Source organism: Chionomys nivalis, chromosome 2 (assembly GCF_950005125.1).
Source record: "Chionomys nivalis chromosome 2, mChiNiv1.1, whole genome shotgun sequence".
In the NCBI taxonomy this organism is placed as follows: Eukaryota; Metazoa; Chordata; class Mammalia; order Rodentia; family Cricetidae; genus Chionomys; species Chionomys nivalis.
Genome location: NC_080087.1, coordinates 15,579,928 through 15,592,184, shown reverse-complemented (window position 1 = coordinate 15,592,184; position 12,257 = coordinate 15,579,928). Strand labels below are relative to the sequence as shown.

The 12,257-nt window shown below is 41.0% G+C and overlaps 1 protein-coding gene across 2 annotated transcripts in view; it reads right to left on the bottom strand.

Moving 5' to 3' along the window:
- The window catches only part of Ipcef1 (interaction protein for cytohesin exchange factors 1), a 115,774-nt gene that overhangs the window by 14,767 nt on the left and 88,750 nt on the right, over positions 1–12,257 (bottom strand). The window lies entirely within an intron of this gene.

Here is a 12,257-nt window from a genome sequence, read left to right as displayed (position 1 = left end):
ATAGTTGTCCAGCCCTGCGAGCAAACTACATCCCACCAGCGATAAACCTGAGGCTGTGCGAAGTGTGTCACTATAGCGGTAAAAGCTAAAGTGGGCTCTTAGAAGGCATCATGATAGCAGGTGCCATGTTCACAGAGAAACCCCAAGTCCTAGAATAAAGTCTTTCAAAAGCAACAACAAATGGAGCCAGACCCTGTGATCCTAGCTGTTGGGAAGTAAAGACAGGAAGCTAACCAATTCAAGGTCAGCAGGGGCTCTGTGGCAGATCTTATTTCACAGAAACAGAGGCAAAGAAAGACAAACAGCTCATAAAGACCCATTAGCACTGAGAACTTTTCACAAGCATAAGGACACATAACCCACTATGCCCCCTTTTTCATAGTCAACCATGTAACTTTATCTAAAAACCCCTCGCTGTATTTATTTCATAAGTAACATTCACAGAACAAGCTTTAAGAAATAAGCAAATGTATGAAAAAGCTAAATAAAGAACTGTTTCACTGAGATACCTCATGCTCACCAAGCAGCAGTTACTAAAGACAGAGATAAAAGCATAATTTGTTTTTTACTAATACGTTACATGTATAATTATGCCAGGGTAAAACTATAGCAAGATAATTCATCTGGCTTAACAGATAATAAATCAGTCAAGATAAAAATAAACTTTGAGGTTTGGGATGAGAAGGCACAGAGAATGTTCTCCAAATTAAAAAAAAATGAATAGGATTTCTTCTTTTGGATAATTTTTATGTTTATTATACTGATGTAAAATAAATAATGTTTATGTTAAAAATATCAGAAGCTATATCTGCACACTTTCTCACTGACACATACACAGTTTCCTCTTTACCTAGTTTAAACTTTGGGTTGTTAGTCATGAAGATATTAATTAGCCTGTGTGTGCAAGCATGTCTGTGTGGATGTGTGTGCACACGTGTTGTGTGTGTGTGTGAGAATGGGCATGTGTGTGAGTGTGTGTGCATGCATGTGCATGTGTGAGCTTGTATTGAGTGTGCATGTGTGTATGCATGCCTGTGTGCATGTGTGTGCACATGTTGTACGTGTGTGTGCATGGGCATGTGTGTGTGAGTGTGCATATGTATGCATGCATGTCTCTATGTGTGCACATGTGTGTACAAGCGCAGAGATGTGTGCATGTACGTGCATACATGTGTATGTATGTGTGTGCTTGTGTGTGTGCATAAAAAATAATACTCAGTTCTCTGTAAGCCATCTGCAATGCCTGAAAGATAAGGACTTTTGCTTCAGCCCATCCAGAAGCAAGATCTCATCCCAGTAAGGACTGGGTGTGTCCAGTTAAACTGACACACTGACAAACAAAACCAAATCAGGCATCTGATTCTTCTCCCTCAGCAGAAACTAGAACCTGAAAGACTAATGTCAGACCTCTAATAATACAATTCTCAAATGCTCCACAAACTCATAGAAAATGAAAGAGCAGACAGTACTGTCCAGTGACTTTCTACTGAGTCCTGTTCTAGGAGAGGTGTGGCTTGTTACCAGACACCCAGGGGACCTGTCTGTGACTTATCCCACGTCCAAACCAAGACAGGGGATATGTATTGTTTCTCCTGCTGTTAGTGGCTGGTGCTTAGGTCGTTGTGGGACCATATAATGAACATCTAGTAATAACAAAAGCAGGTGATAATGGAAACATTGGATAAAGGGGGATCCCAAACTACACATGTATGACAATACAGCTTGCCCCTGACCATGAAGTAGAGGAGAGAGGAGTCCTCTGTATGGTGTATCTGCTCTAGTGCTGCTGGGCCACCCTCTCCAAGCATGGATGTACCGTGATGGGTTGCTGTAGGAACTCAGGCCCTGCCAGGTAAGCCTCTCTGAATTAGCCTTTTAATATCATCCTAATATTTATTTTATTCTGGGGGTGTAAGTGTTTTTCCTGCATGTCTGTATATGCACCATGTGCATGTATGCCTGGTGCCAGGAGAGGTCAGAAGAGGCATCAGATCCTCTGGATCTGGAGTTGCAGACAGTTGTGAGCCCCCATGTTGACGCTGAAAGCCTACCAAGGTCCTCTGCAAAAGCAACAAGGGGTACTCTGAACTACCCAGCATCTTTCTGCCTTTCTAGGTTAGCCTTGTAGTGAAATAAATTTAACATCCCTTTCTGTATACATGCAGTTCTTTTCTGAATCATATTTTCATTCTAGAAAGCATGAATTTATCTTTCTCATCTTACCAGATTGAGAGGGCTGGCAGCAGCAATCCCTCGTCTCTCCCACATTGGAAAGGAAGCAATGTGAGTTATTCCCACCTCCCTTATCTCCCGAGACAAAACAAGTGAATTTTGTCTGACAGTGAAGTGTCCCCTCTCAAGCGTGTATCGCATCTTCCCTGTGGGGCAGTAGGACTTCAATTCCCACTGACACATGAGCACCTGATGGTCTATTGCCCTTCATCTCTCTGATGTTTGTCAAGGTTGGAAGCCTTATCTTATAGACAAGGAAAGTAGATAGTCTTGAAAAACAGTCAGTGATTTTTTTTTCCCTCCGCTGCCAATTAGTGGTGGGCACTAAAAATAAAAGCTCCATTATGTGGAGGCCCATGTGTTTCGAGACCATTTTTCACAAATTTGAACAGGGAAACAGTCTCCTGGGGAACTTAGAAAAATGCAGGTTCTGCTTCAGTCCATCTGGGATGGTGCTGATCTAAGTGTGTGTGTGTGTGTGTGTGTGTGTGAGACATGAGTGTGTGCCTATGTATGTGTATGAATGAGTGGATGTGGATGTGCACGTGTGTGTAGACAAATGCATGTGTATATGTGTGTGTGCATGCACATGTACGTGTTCCTGCATAAACTGGTGCACGTGCACATTTACATGCCTGCATATAGAGGCCAGGTGTCAATCTTGATTGTCATTCCTCAGGCCACATCCATTTTGGTTTTGGATTCCAAGTCTCTCATAGGGATCTGAGACCCATGGGGTAGCCTAGGGTGGCTGGTGAGTTCCAGGACGCCTCTCTACCTCTTTAGCATCGGTACTACAAACAAACCACTACAAATGGATGTCCACATGGACACTAGGGATCGAATCCATGTCTTTGTACTTGTACAGTTATTTCCCCAGCCCTTCTAGATCATCTTGATTTTTGGTGAGTTCATAGGTCCACTGACTATACTTTCAGTAGCAGGGTTGGACCACCTATTGGTAAAATTAACCGGACTGGATTCTCAGGAGAACAAAAGGACCTCAATGACAACTAGAAAACTGAGACTAGTCACAAAGCCTCACTGGCTGTCTCTGGGGCATATCCTAATCAAAGAGAATAGAAAAACAATCCAGCTTCGTTCAAATGAAGTATACCTCAAATCAGGGCTGGTAAGCACCACTACACCACAGGGTGAATAGAGAGGAACCTGAAATAACTGTTGTTATTAGATGTCAGCTAGACTAACTCAGGATGTGTCAAAGACTAGTAAACTTTCTCCAGATTTGAGTCAGTTCGAATCAAAAAGGGATGAATGCATATCCCCAAGGTCCTCAGGGCTGGAGAGTTCACTCAGTGGTTAAGAGCACTTGTTGCTCTTAGAGAGGACCGAGATTCAATTCCCAGCACCCACATGGTGACTCACAGCCATCTGTAACTCCAGTTACAGGCTCTCTTGCACCAGAAAACCTTCTGATCTCTGCAGCACGAGGCACATGTGGCACACACACATATGTGCATCGAAACACTCACACATATGAAATGAAATATATAGATCTAAAGAAAGGTAACTACAACACAGGTCCCTTATAGCAAGATTGGAAACATACCAGCATTTTAACTAATGCTTAGAAGTTCTCTCCTTCCCAAGACTATGCAGAGTGAATGTGTGGCTTCCTCCTCCTACGTGCTATCCTATTGTCTGCTTCTGGCAGGACAGGACAGCTCCCGGAGGCCCAGAATTTGCCTGTCGAGAACACTGTATGCAGATTATCTCTTGAAATGCTGTATTTTCAACTCTGCCTCCCCCACTATCTTATTTTTGGTCTTGCTTGTGCTTTCTAGAATGTAGCTGTTTGTTTTCTATTTAAAACATAAAAGCTGGCTTCAGAAGACAGGAGATAAATTCATGCACCAGATTTTATACCCAGGTTTGAAAAAGAAACCTCTTAGAGAGTCGAAAAGTCCAAATAATATCCTAAGGGAGATCATTTTAATCTTCAGATGGAAAACATTTGGAAAGTACGAGGGAGAAAAAAAGCACTACAAATTTCACCTGCAATGTTCTAGTGCTCAAGAAAAAAAAGTCACGGAAGATACCTGTCACCAACAAGGCCAACAAGAAATGGTGATACGTACATACTGCATATCCTAAAAAATAATATTTAATATATAACACCTGATGCCTAGAAATCAAAAGGCTCCGACAACACAGCAAGGCTTGGATTATGCAGACTTCAATTCCCCAAATAAAAACAAATCTAGACAGCTAATTTGAATCTAAAAGTGCTTCTGACCAAGCACCTAAGGCATTTAAAATAGCATTTAAAATATAACTTGCAGAAATTAACAAAATAGATCTTCTATAAAGAAGACTAGAAATCATAAAATTTTATTACAAAATGTAATAAAAACAGATAAACTATAAAAGATTAGAAGAATAATTTTATAAATTGAAAAAATATTAAGTCATAACTATTTATACTTTCTTCCAGTTGATTCTAAAGATACGATGCAATCCAAACCCAAGAATGTGTGTGTTTGTGTATCTGTGTGTGTGTGTGTTGGAGACCACAAACAAGAATAGAAAGTATCTGGATATTAAAATGATCAACAACATACCAAACATCTTTTTAAAAGAGCAAGGTAAAAAAAAAAATACTTTCCTAGATAAGATTTCAATAAAAACTAAAAGAATAGTGTGAGGCAGGGCAGAAAAACAATAGACCATTGACTAGATGGATGTCTACTGATGAGAGAAACAGACTGATAAGAAGCCCCTGAGGACTTAGGAGAACATCTAGGAGAAAGTGTGCTTAAAATAGAAGATATGGGGCGGGGGAAGGGATTACACTTGTGGATAAAGCCAGGCATGATTACATCTTGTCGATGGCGCATGGAGAAGTAACTTCAAACCATTGATACAACAGGAAACAATAACCTCATAAGATCAGAGCAAGAGCCATGGAGATGGTTGAGTGGGTAAAGTGCCAAGTGAGCAAGAATGAGGACCTGAGTTTAGGCTGGCAGAACCCACGTGAAAAGCCAGGTCTGCAGTGCAAGACAAGCATCTGTAACCCCAGCATGGGGTGGAGAGAGGGGGAAATCTCTGAAGATCATTGGTCAGGGGGCAGCCTAGGAAAGCAGAGATCCAGGTTCAAGAAAGGGCTCTGTTTCAAAAGTTCAAAAGAGAGACTGAACGTAAAACTCTGGCTTCCTCATGCATGTGCAGAGAGAGAGAGAGAGAGAGAGAGAGAGAGAGAGAGAGAATAATAAAACCACATACAAATATCACCAACACTTAACCAGTGTGGGAAGGCGTTTCTTACTTAAGATGTAAAAGTGGTATTAATCAAAAGTCCCTTTAAGGTGCTATAGGCCCCCAGTAAGCAATTTCCTCCCACCAGATGCCCTCATCTCCAAGGTTCCACACCTCACAGTATTGTCACAAGCTGGAGACTAAGTTTTAGCACATAGTTTTCTGGAAAAAAATTATCCCAAACCGTGATGCCTGACAACAGCAAACAGTACTGAGCCTGAGGAGCAATGGGAACTCAAATCCATTGCTAATGGGAGTGTAGAACATCAGAGATGCTGCAAAATAGCCTAGCATTTCCTACAAAGTCAAATGCATTCTTATACTATGGCCTGCCTTAGTGTTTATCCAGAAGAGCTGGCAATTTGCAGCTATACACAGCTGCATACAGGGGTCACCTGAAGGCTTAACTCTCATTCTAAAACTTAGAAATAGCTCTGAGGTTCATTCATAGTTGAACAGACAAAATGAGATCAATCTACCCAATGTAATATTGTTCAGTAATTGTTTAAAAAATATGCATCGTGCTGGGCGGTGGTCACACACACCTTTAATCCCAATACTCGGGAGGCAGAGGCAGGTAGATCTCTGTGAGTTTGAGGCCAACCTTGTCTATAAGAGCTAGTTCCAGGACAGGTTCCAAAGCTACAGGAAAACTCTGTCTCAAAAAAACCAAAAAATAAAATAAAATAAATGCATCGAGCCATGGAAAGACAAGGCAAATTCTTGTTTCTATACCAGATTGTCCATCTGAAAAGGCTATATCTCTATAGCTTTAAAAACATGACATCAGAAAAGATAACACCAAAGAGATAGTAAAAAGATTGACCAGGAATTGTGGCACATGCCTGTAATTCCAGCATTCCTGGAAGCTGAGACAGCAGGATCACCTAGTGAGTTTCACAAAAGCCTGGGCTATAATGTGAAATACTGTTTCCATAAAACTAAAAGCAACCCCCAAAAGATTAGTAGTTGTCTGATGCTTGGAGAAGAGCAGGCAGAGAAGAAGCATAGGGGACGCCTAATATGGCAGACTTCTGTGAGACTGTTGTGGGGAAACACGACATCACATATAACCAGATGCACAAAGCTTCACAGCAAAAAGTGAACTCTCAACTATAGACTTCAATTCATAAGAACGTATATGTATTTCTGTGGGGTGCACAGCCCCGGTTGATACATCTACAATGAATGCAACCCCCATGCCTGTGGCCCAAAGCACATTCCAGAAAAGGAAGACAAAGATAGCAAGCATGAGAGATCCAAGATGTCTATGGCGAGACAGTGTCCTTTACATAGGGGAGGGAACTGCATCCAGGAGATCTTAACATGGTTGCCTAAACAAGACTTGCACAGATGACACCAATTGACATGCCAATATGGATGTCTTAAGGCCCTACCCCTAGATGAAGACAGTCAATAGCTGCTAAGGTAAAAGGAATCTATTTTCTCCAGGGACTCAGTAGGTTGTATATAAATGTGTGTGTGTGTGTTTGTGTGTGTGTGTGTATTTACATGCCGTGTATATACATATGTGTGGATATATAAAGTGCAACAATAATAACTAAAGGGGAAGAGGCCATGAATTTGAGATGGAGTGTAGGGTCCTCAGAAGGAATACCTCCATATCGGTTTCGGGCTGTGAGAAGTGAACCACACGCATGTGAAATGTTAGACAATGGGACAGGGAGGAGAGTGTGCTTACTGCTCAGGCTCTCTACAAGTCCAGCTTTGTTTAAAAGCTAAGCCTGTGAATTTGAAGTGTTTGCTTCCATCAACATTTCACGCAGTAGCCCAAAGCTATGAGAACTGTGTTCACCAACAGATAAGGCTTCTCATGGTGTTTTCAAACAATGGAGTGCCAGAAAGCAATGGAAAGGAACAAATTTCAGCAACAATGGAGAGGAAAGCTAGGATGGTGGCTACTGTGTGTGTGTGTGTGTGTGTGTCTGCATGTGATGTTTTTCCATGCAAATGATGTTTTTCACCCTAACAAATTATCATCCGTAAAGAAAGACTAAAGAGCAAAACGTGCAGACAGACATGGAAAGAACTAGAAAAACCAAACATGTATCTATAAACAGAAAGGAGTTATAAGAAAGAAACAGAAATGACTGAAGAGCACTGTGGTGATTCTTAAATCCACCCATACCCTCTATACCTTACAATGAGTCAATATGAACTTCTGCATAATTGATAGTCTAACGGTGAACTCAGAAATGACTCTACCATCAGATAGCAAAATGTCCCCTAACTTTCCTTTCAGTGTGTTCTTCTAAACTCTAAGCATATAAAAGAAAACAGGAAATGCTCAAGACTAGTTGATAAAGCACAATACTGGTAGCAGGGCCTTCAGAGGAGTTTCCAACATGACACACATAAGGGGCCTCTCTTCTCTCGAGAACAAACTGGGTGTTCTAATCTGAGGAGTCACAGCCTTGTGCAGGGGTATATCTGGTGTATTTGACCCCCAGAGCAGACTTCTCTTACCACACTTTTTCAATTCATGAATGTGTTTACATATAAACCTTCGCCTGAAGATGCCCTTCTCAACACAGAATTCTCCTGCACCTTCGCCAATACATGCTTTCCCTGTGCACACCCATCTTCCACCATGAGCTACGACCTCTAACTCTGGCTTCTACTTCTTTCCAGCTGTCACTCATTCCTACTCCTGGAGTCTAGGTTCCACTTGTCACCATCTCCAGAACTCCTGCTCCAGTGAGTTGGTACAGCCTCCCACTCCCACTTCCTCAGTCCCAGTAGAAAGCATAGAACTAAGAAGGGATAAAAAAGGCGATCAAAATATAAGTTCCGCAAATGACCTAGTTATAGCGTACGGGTGGGTTTGCAGACAACATAGCCAGTTTATTTTATGGTAATTGACAGAGATCTTTGGCACTTAATGGAGAGCAATGAAAGACACAGTGAGTCAGTCATCCATGCCTGAGATCTAAGCCATGACAGCCCACTGTCACATACACAAGATGTTCCTATTAGTAAATATTTATTACCATGTTAAAATCATTTCTCATTCTACTCCAAAATAAGATTACTGGGAAATACTCTCTGAACTAAATGAAATTCTGAGCACACAGTGACTGAGATGAGGCAGGACACAGACTCCTCCATCTCTTCTTTGTTTACGGTCTCTACCTTTACCCTGAGTACCTCAGAGGCTTCCTAACCCCCTTACTTCCGGCTTCCCTTTATCCTATGAAAGCCTGTGGTCTATGACTAAAGGAGTGTTTGAAACTCAAGGTCCCTGTGTCTCAGTTACAAATGTATTATCTGTTGAATAAAGATGCCTTGCTCATCATTCAATATTGACCCAATTTTCTTCCTACCTTCCTTTCCCATGTCCCACTTCCATGCCCAGGACTCCCTTGGGTGGGATGGTATTCTCTGTACCTACTTTGCTAAAGCCTTGTATATCTCCTCTGTGATACTGTTCTGCCTGGCTTTCTTTTGTTAATCATGTCTTATCCTCCCACTCACCCCCACTAGATGTGAAGGAGTTTTAGCACACTCGTCTTTACACTTTCAAGTTGTGTTAGTACGTGAGTACATGTTAGAACCATCTTCATAATAATAACGGCAACGTTAAATTCAGTTGAGTTCAGTAGCAGACTTAGTTTCTTTTTAATTGACTTGTAAATCTTACATTTCACAGCAATGGTCAGAAAGTCACCCCCCAAAGAAAGGAAGAGCCCAAAGGAAAACAGAGATGAGATGAGCATGCCGCTAACCCCACCACCTCTTCTCCAGCTATGCTTTGTCGAACGGCTTGGTGGAGAATCCCTAGAGTCATTGCAGTCTGAAAGCTGCAGTAGAGAAAGGCAAGGCCATGCCACTAACATCCCCTCCCGTTTCTAATGGCTCACACTACAGAGAGACATGTCTAAAAGGATATCTGAATTCAGAATAAAATTCTAGCAACCACAATTTTAATTGCATACCAATTGCAAAATATTTCTTCCATTGTCTAGATAAAAGAAAGGCTATAATACACGCTGTCTGCTCTTTTCAGAACTCAGTTATTAACCTTTAAGATTCTTTTCTAGGATAAAAGCCTCTTTCCCGGAAAATGTGTCTCGAGACTAGATCTTAGTCTTCTAACGCTTTAACTCCCCTCATGGATGACACTGAAACTTCAAGACTGATCAAAAACCATTTTACTCAGCATAGTATTTTAGACACTGGAATTTCAGAGACTTCTCCTCACTTTGGAAAGTTAAAACAACAATTTTTCGAAGTCACACAAAAAAGCTACCTTCTTCTCCAAGGGGCAAACACATACATGCACAACACCTAATTTGATTACTCAACATCAAGTCACAGCACTCACAAGGGAAGATTGGGCTGCCGTTTCCATGGAGACAACTTGATGTGGTTCAGCTCTTCTGGGAATGAAACCAAATCCCTAGCAGCAGGAGAAAATCAGCAGCAAGAATTCTCTAACATATGGCAACTGCCATCAAACTAGTGAGGGAAAATACCTTCATTTTCTCTTCCTCTGTACCAGGAGAAATACCTTTCCATCAAGCTGTTTGAAAAATCACCTAGATTTTGTTGGTCATTCTGTGTGTAATTCAAAACTGATTACTACTAGGTCTCTTTATTCTTAGATTAAAAGAGCTGTTGGCTCCCAGCTGGATTTCTCAGCACATGAATTCCCAGGATGGCACTTAGGCAGGGAAGAGAAACACAAGCATCTTCTCATGACTCTGTTTGTTAATCCTAAAGGGAAACTCAATCTGCAGGGTTATCTCTTGGGAAAGAACATAAATGGAATTTTAGCATCTCTGATGTTTTGGAAGTCTTTATTGTCACAAAGAGGAGAGTGTTATTTCTATCTCTTTTTAAACTTATTTATTTACTATTATTGCATACGTAGGAGGTGTGGGTGTGCACATATGTGCCACAATATATGCGCGGATTAAAAGAACAACTTTTTAGAGTCAACTCTTTTCTTCTACCTTTATGTTTGGCCAGGGGCTCAAACTTGGGTTCTTAGGCTTATATAGCAAGTGCTTTATCTGCTGAGCCATCTTGTCAACCCCCTTTTTTTAAACTTCTTTTTCTAATCCAATAAATAAGTAAGTTCTTAAAGGGGAAACAATAATTACCTTGGTTTCCCCATTCTCACCATCAGTATCTTCTTTTTTACAATTATTTTCATTTGTTTATTTTTATGAGAGCATTTTACCGTGTTTTGATCATGTTCACTTCCCTTTCCACAGCTCTTTCAAGCTCCACATCCTCATCCCTACCCTCCCAACTTCATGTCCTTTAAAAACAAACAAATAAACCTTTCATTTAATTTGTGCTGCCCACTTATTCTTGGCTGTGTGCAAGGCCATATCTGCACCTTGTAAGCACCAAACCGAAGGTCACTTAAGATCAACACTTGGAAATTCCTTGTGTTGTCACAAGAACAAAAGTACTATCACTACATAATACACACTCTACTCTCAATGAAAATGGCCATCTTCAAATGATGAGGACACACAGGTACAAGTCACCTTAACTTTGAACAGCTCATAACTTCAAAAAAATGTTTTTAACTCATGTTTACACCTCCCATTTGATTAGACTGCGGGCATCAGTTGTATAAGCTTGGGGAGAAACCATCAAGCTCAATACTTTGTTTTCACACCATCCCATCATGTATTTGTGGCCAGACAAATCACACTCCTTCCATTCCTCACAGAACAATCCTCATCTCTGCCTTCTTCTTCAATGGTAATGCTTCCTGTCTCTTACCCATCCTACCTACTCTTCCACCTCTAGAATCACTTCATTCTTCAGTGAAGGTTTTCTAATGAAAAGTGAGTAGTTGGCTGAGATTGGAGTTATCAATATATAATATTATTTAATGTAAAGCACCCACAGAAAAAGATCTAGAGAGCAACGACAACTGGGGTGACTTTGAGAATGAGTTACTAGCCTGGATGTTCGAATTCACATATATTAAAATAACACATGCTTACACGCTTACATCCTGGACTACAGCTGTGATCTCTGGCCTAAATTATTCTCTTTGAAAAATTAAGTTAGTAAAGTATATCTGAAAAATGGATACTTCATTAAAGAATGAATTTTATTATCTATTCATCTCTCTGTGTCTCTCTGTCTCTCTCTGTCTCTCTCTCTCTCTCGTGTGTGTGTGTGTGTGTGTGCAGGGATGCCAGAGGAGAATATAAGACCCCCTTGGACTGGAGGTGCAGGTGATTATGAGCCACCAAATATGGGTGCTAGGAACTGAACTCTTGCTCCAAAAGAAGGAGTGCTCTAAACTACTGAGCCATCGCTCCAGCCCCCAAAGTTGAGAACTTAAGGACAACCTCCCTCCTTAGAGTAGGGGAGAAAGAGCTGTCGTTCATATCATCGGGCAACTCTTGCAAGTTCATGCTGGAATTTAGCAAGTTAACTTTCAGCAGTACACTGAAAACTTATGGTGCAAATCCATCATTCTCCACTGGCTCACGGACATACCAGATAAGCTTGTTTTACGTCAGAATGAATGAGGCATAATTAGAAAAGACTTGTCATGAATGTCATGAATCAAATATGAGCATTATCACAGAATATTTAAAGAAACATTATTGATTTCTACACACAGCCATTTCCTTTGTTAAGAGAAAGTTGCTATTCAGGAATAAAAGCTGCTGCCTCCTCTGTATTAAGGTCTGCCCTCCAAAATGCATGTGAAGATTTTGCCTTCTATTAGCCACACAGATACCCTT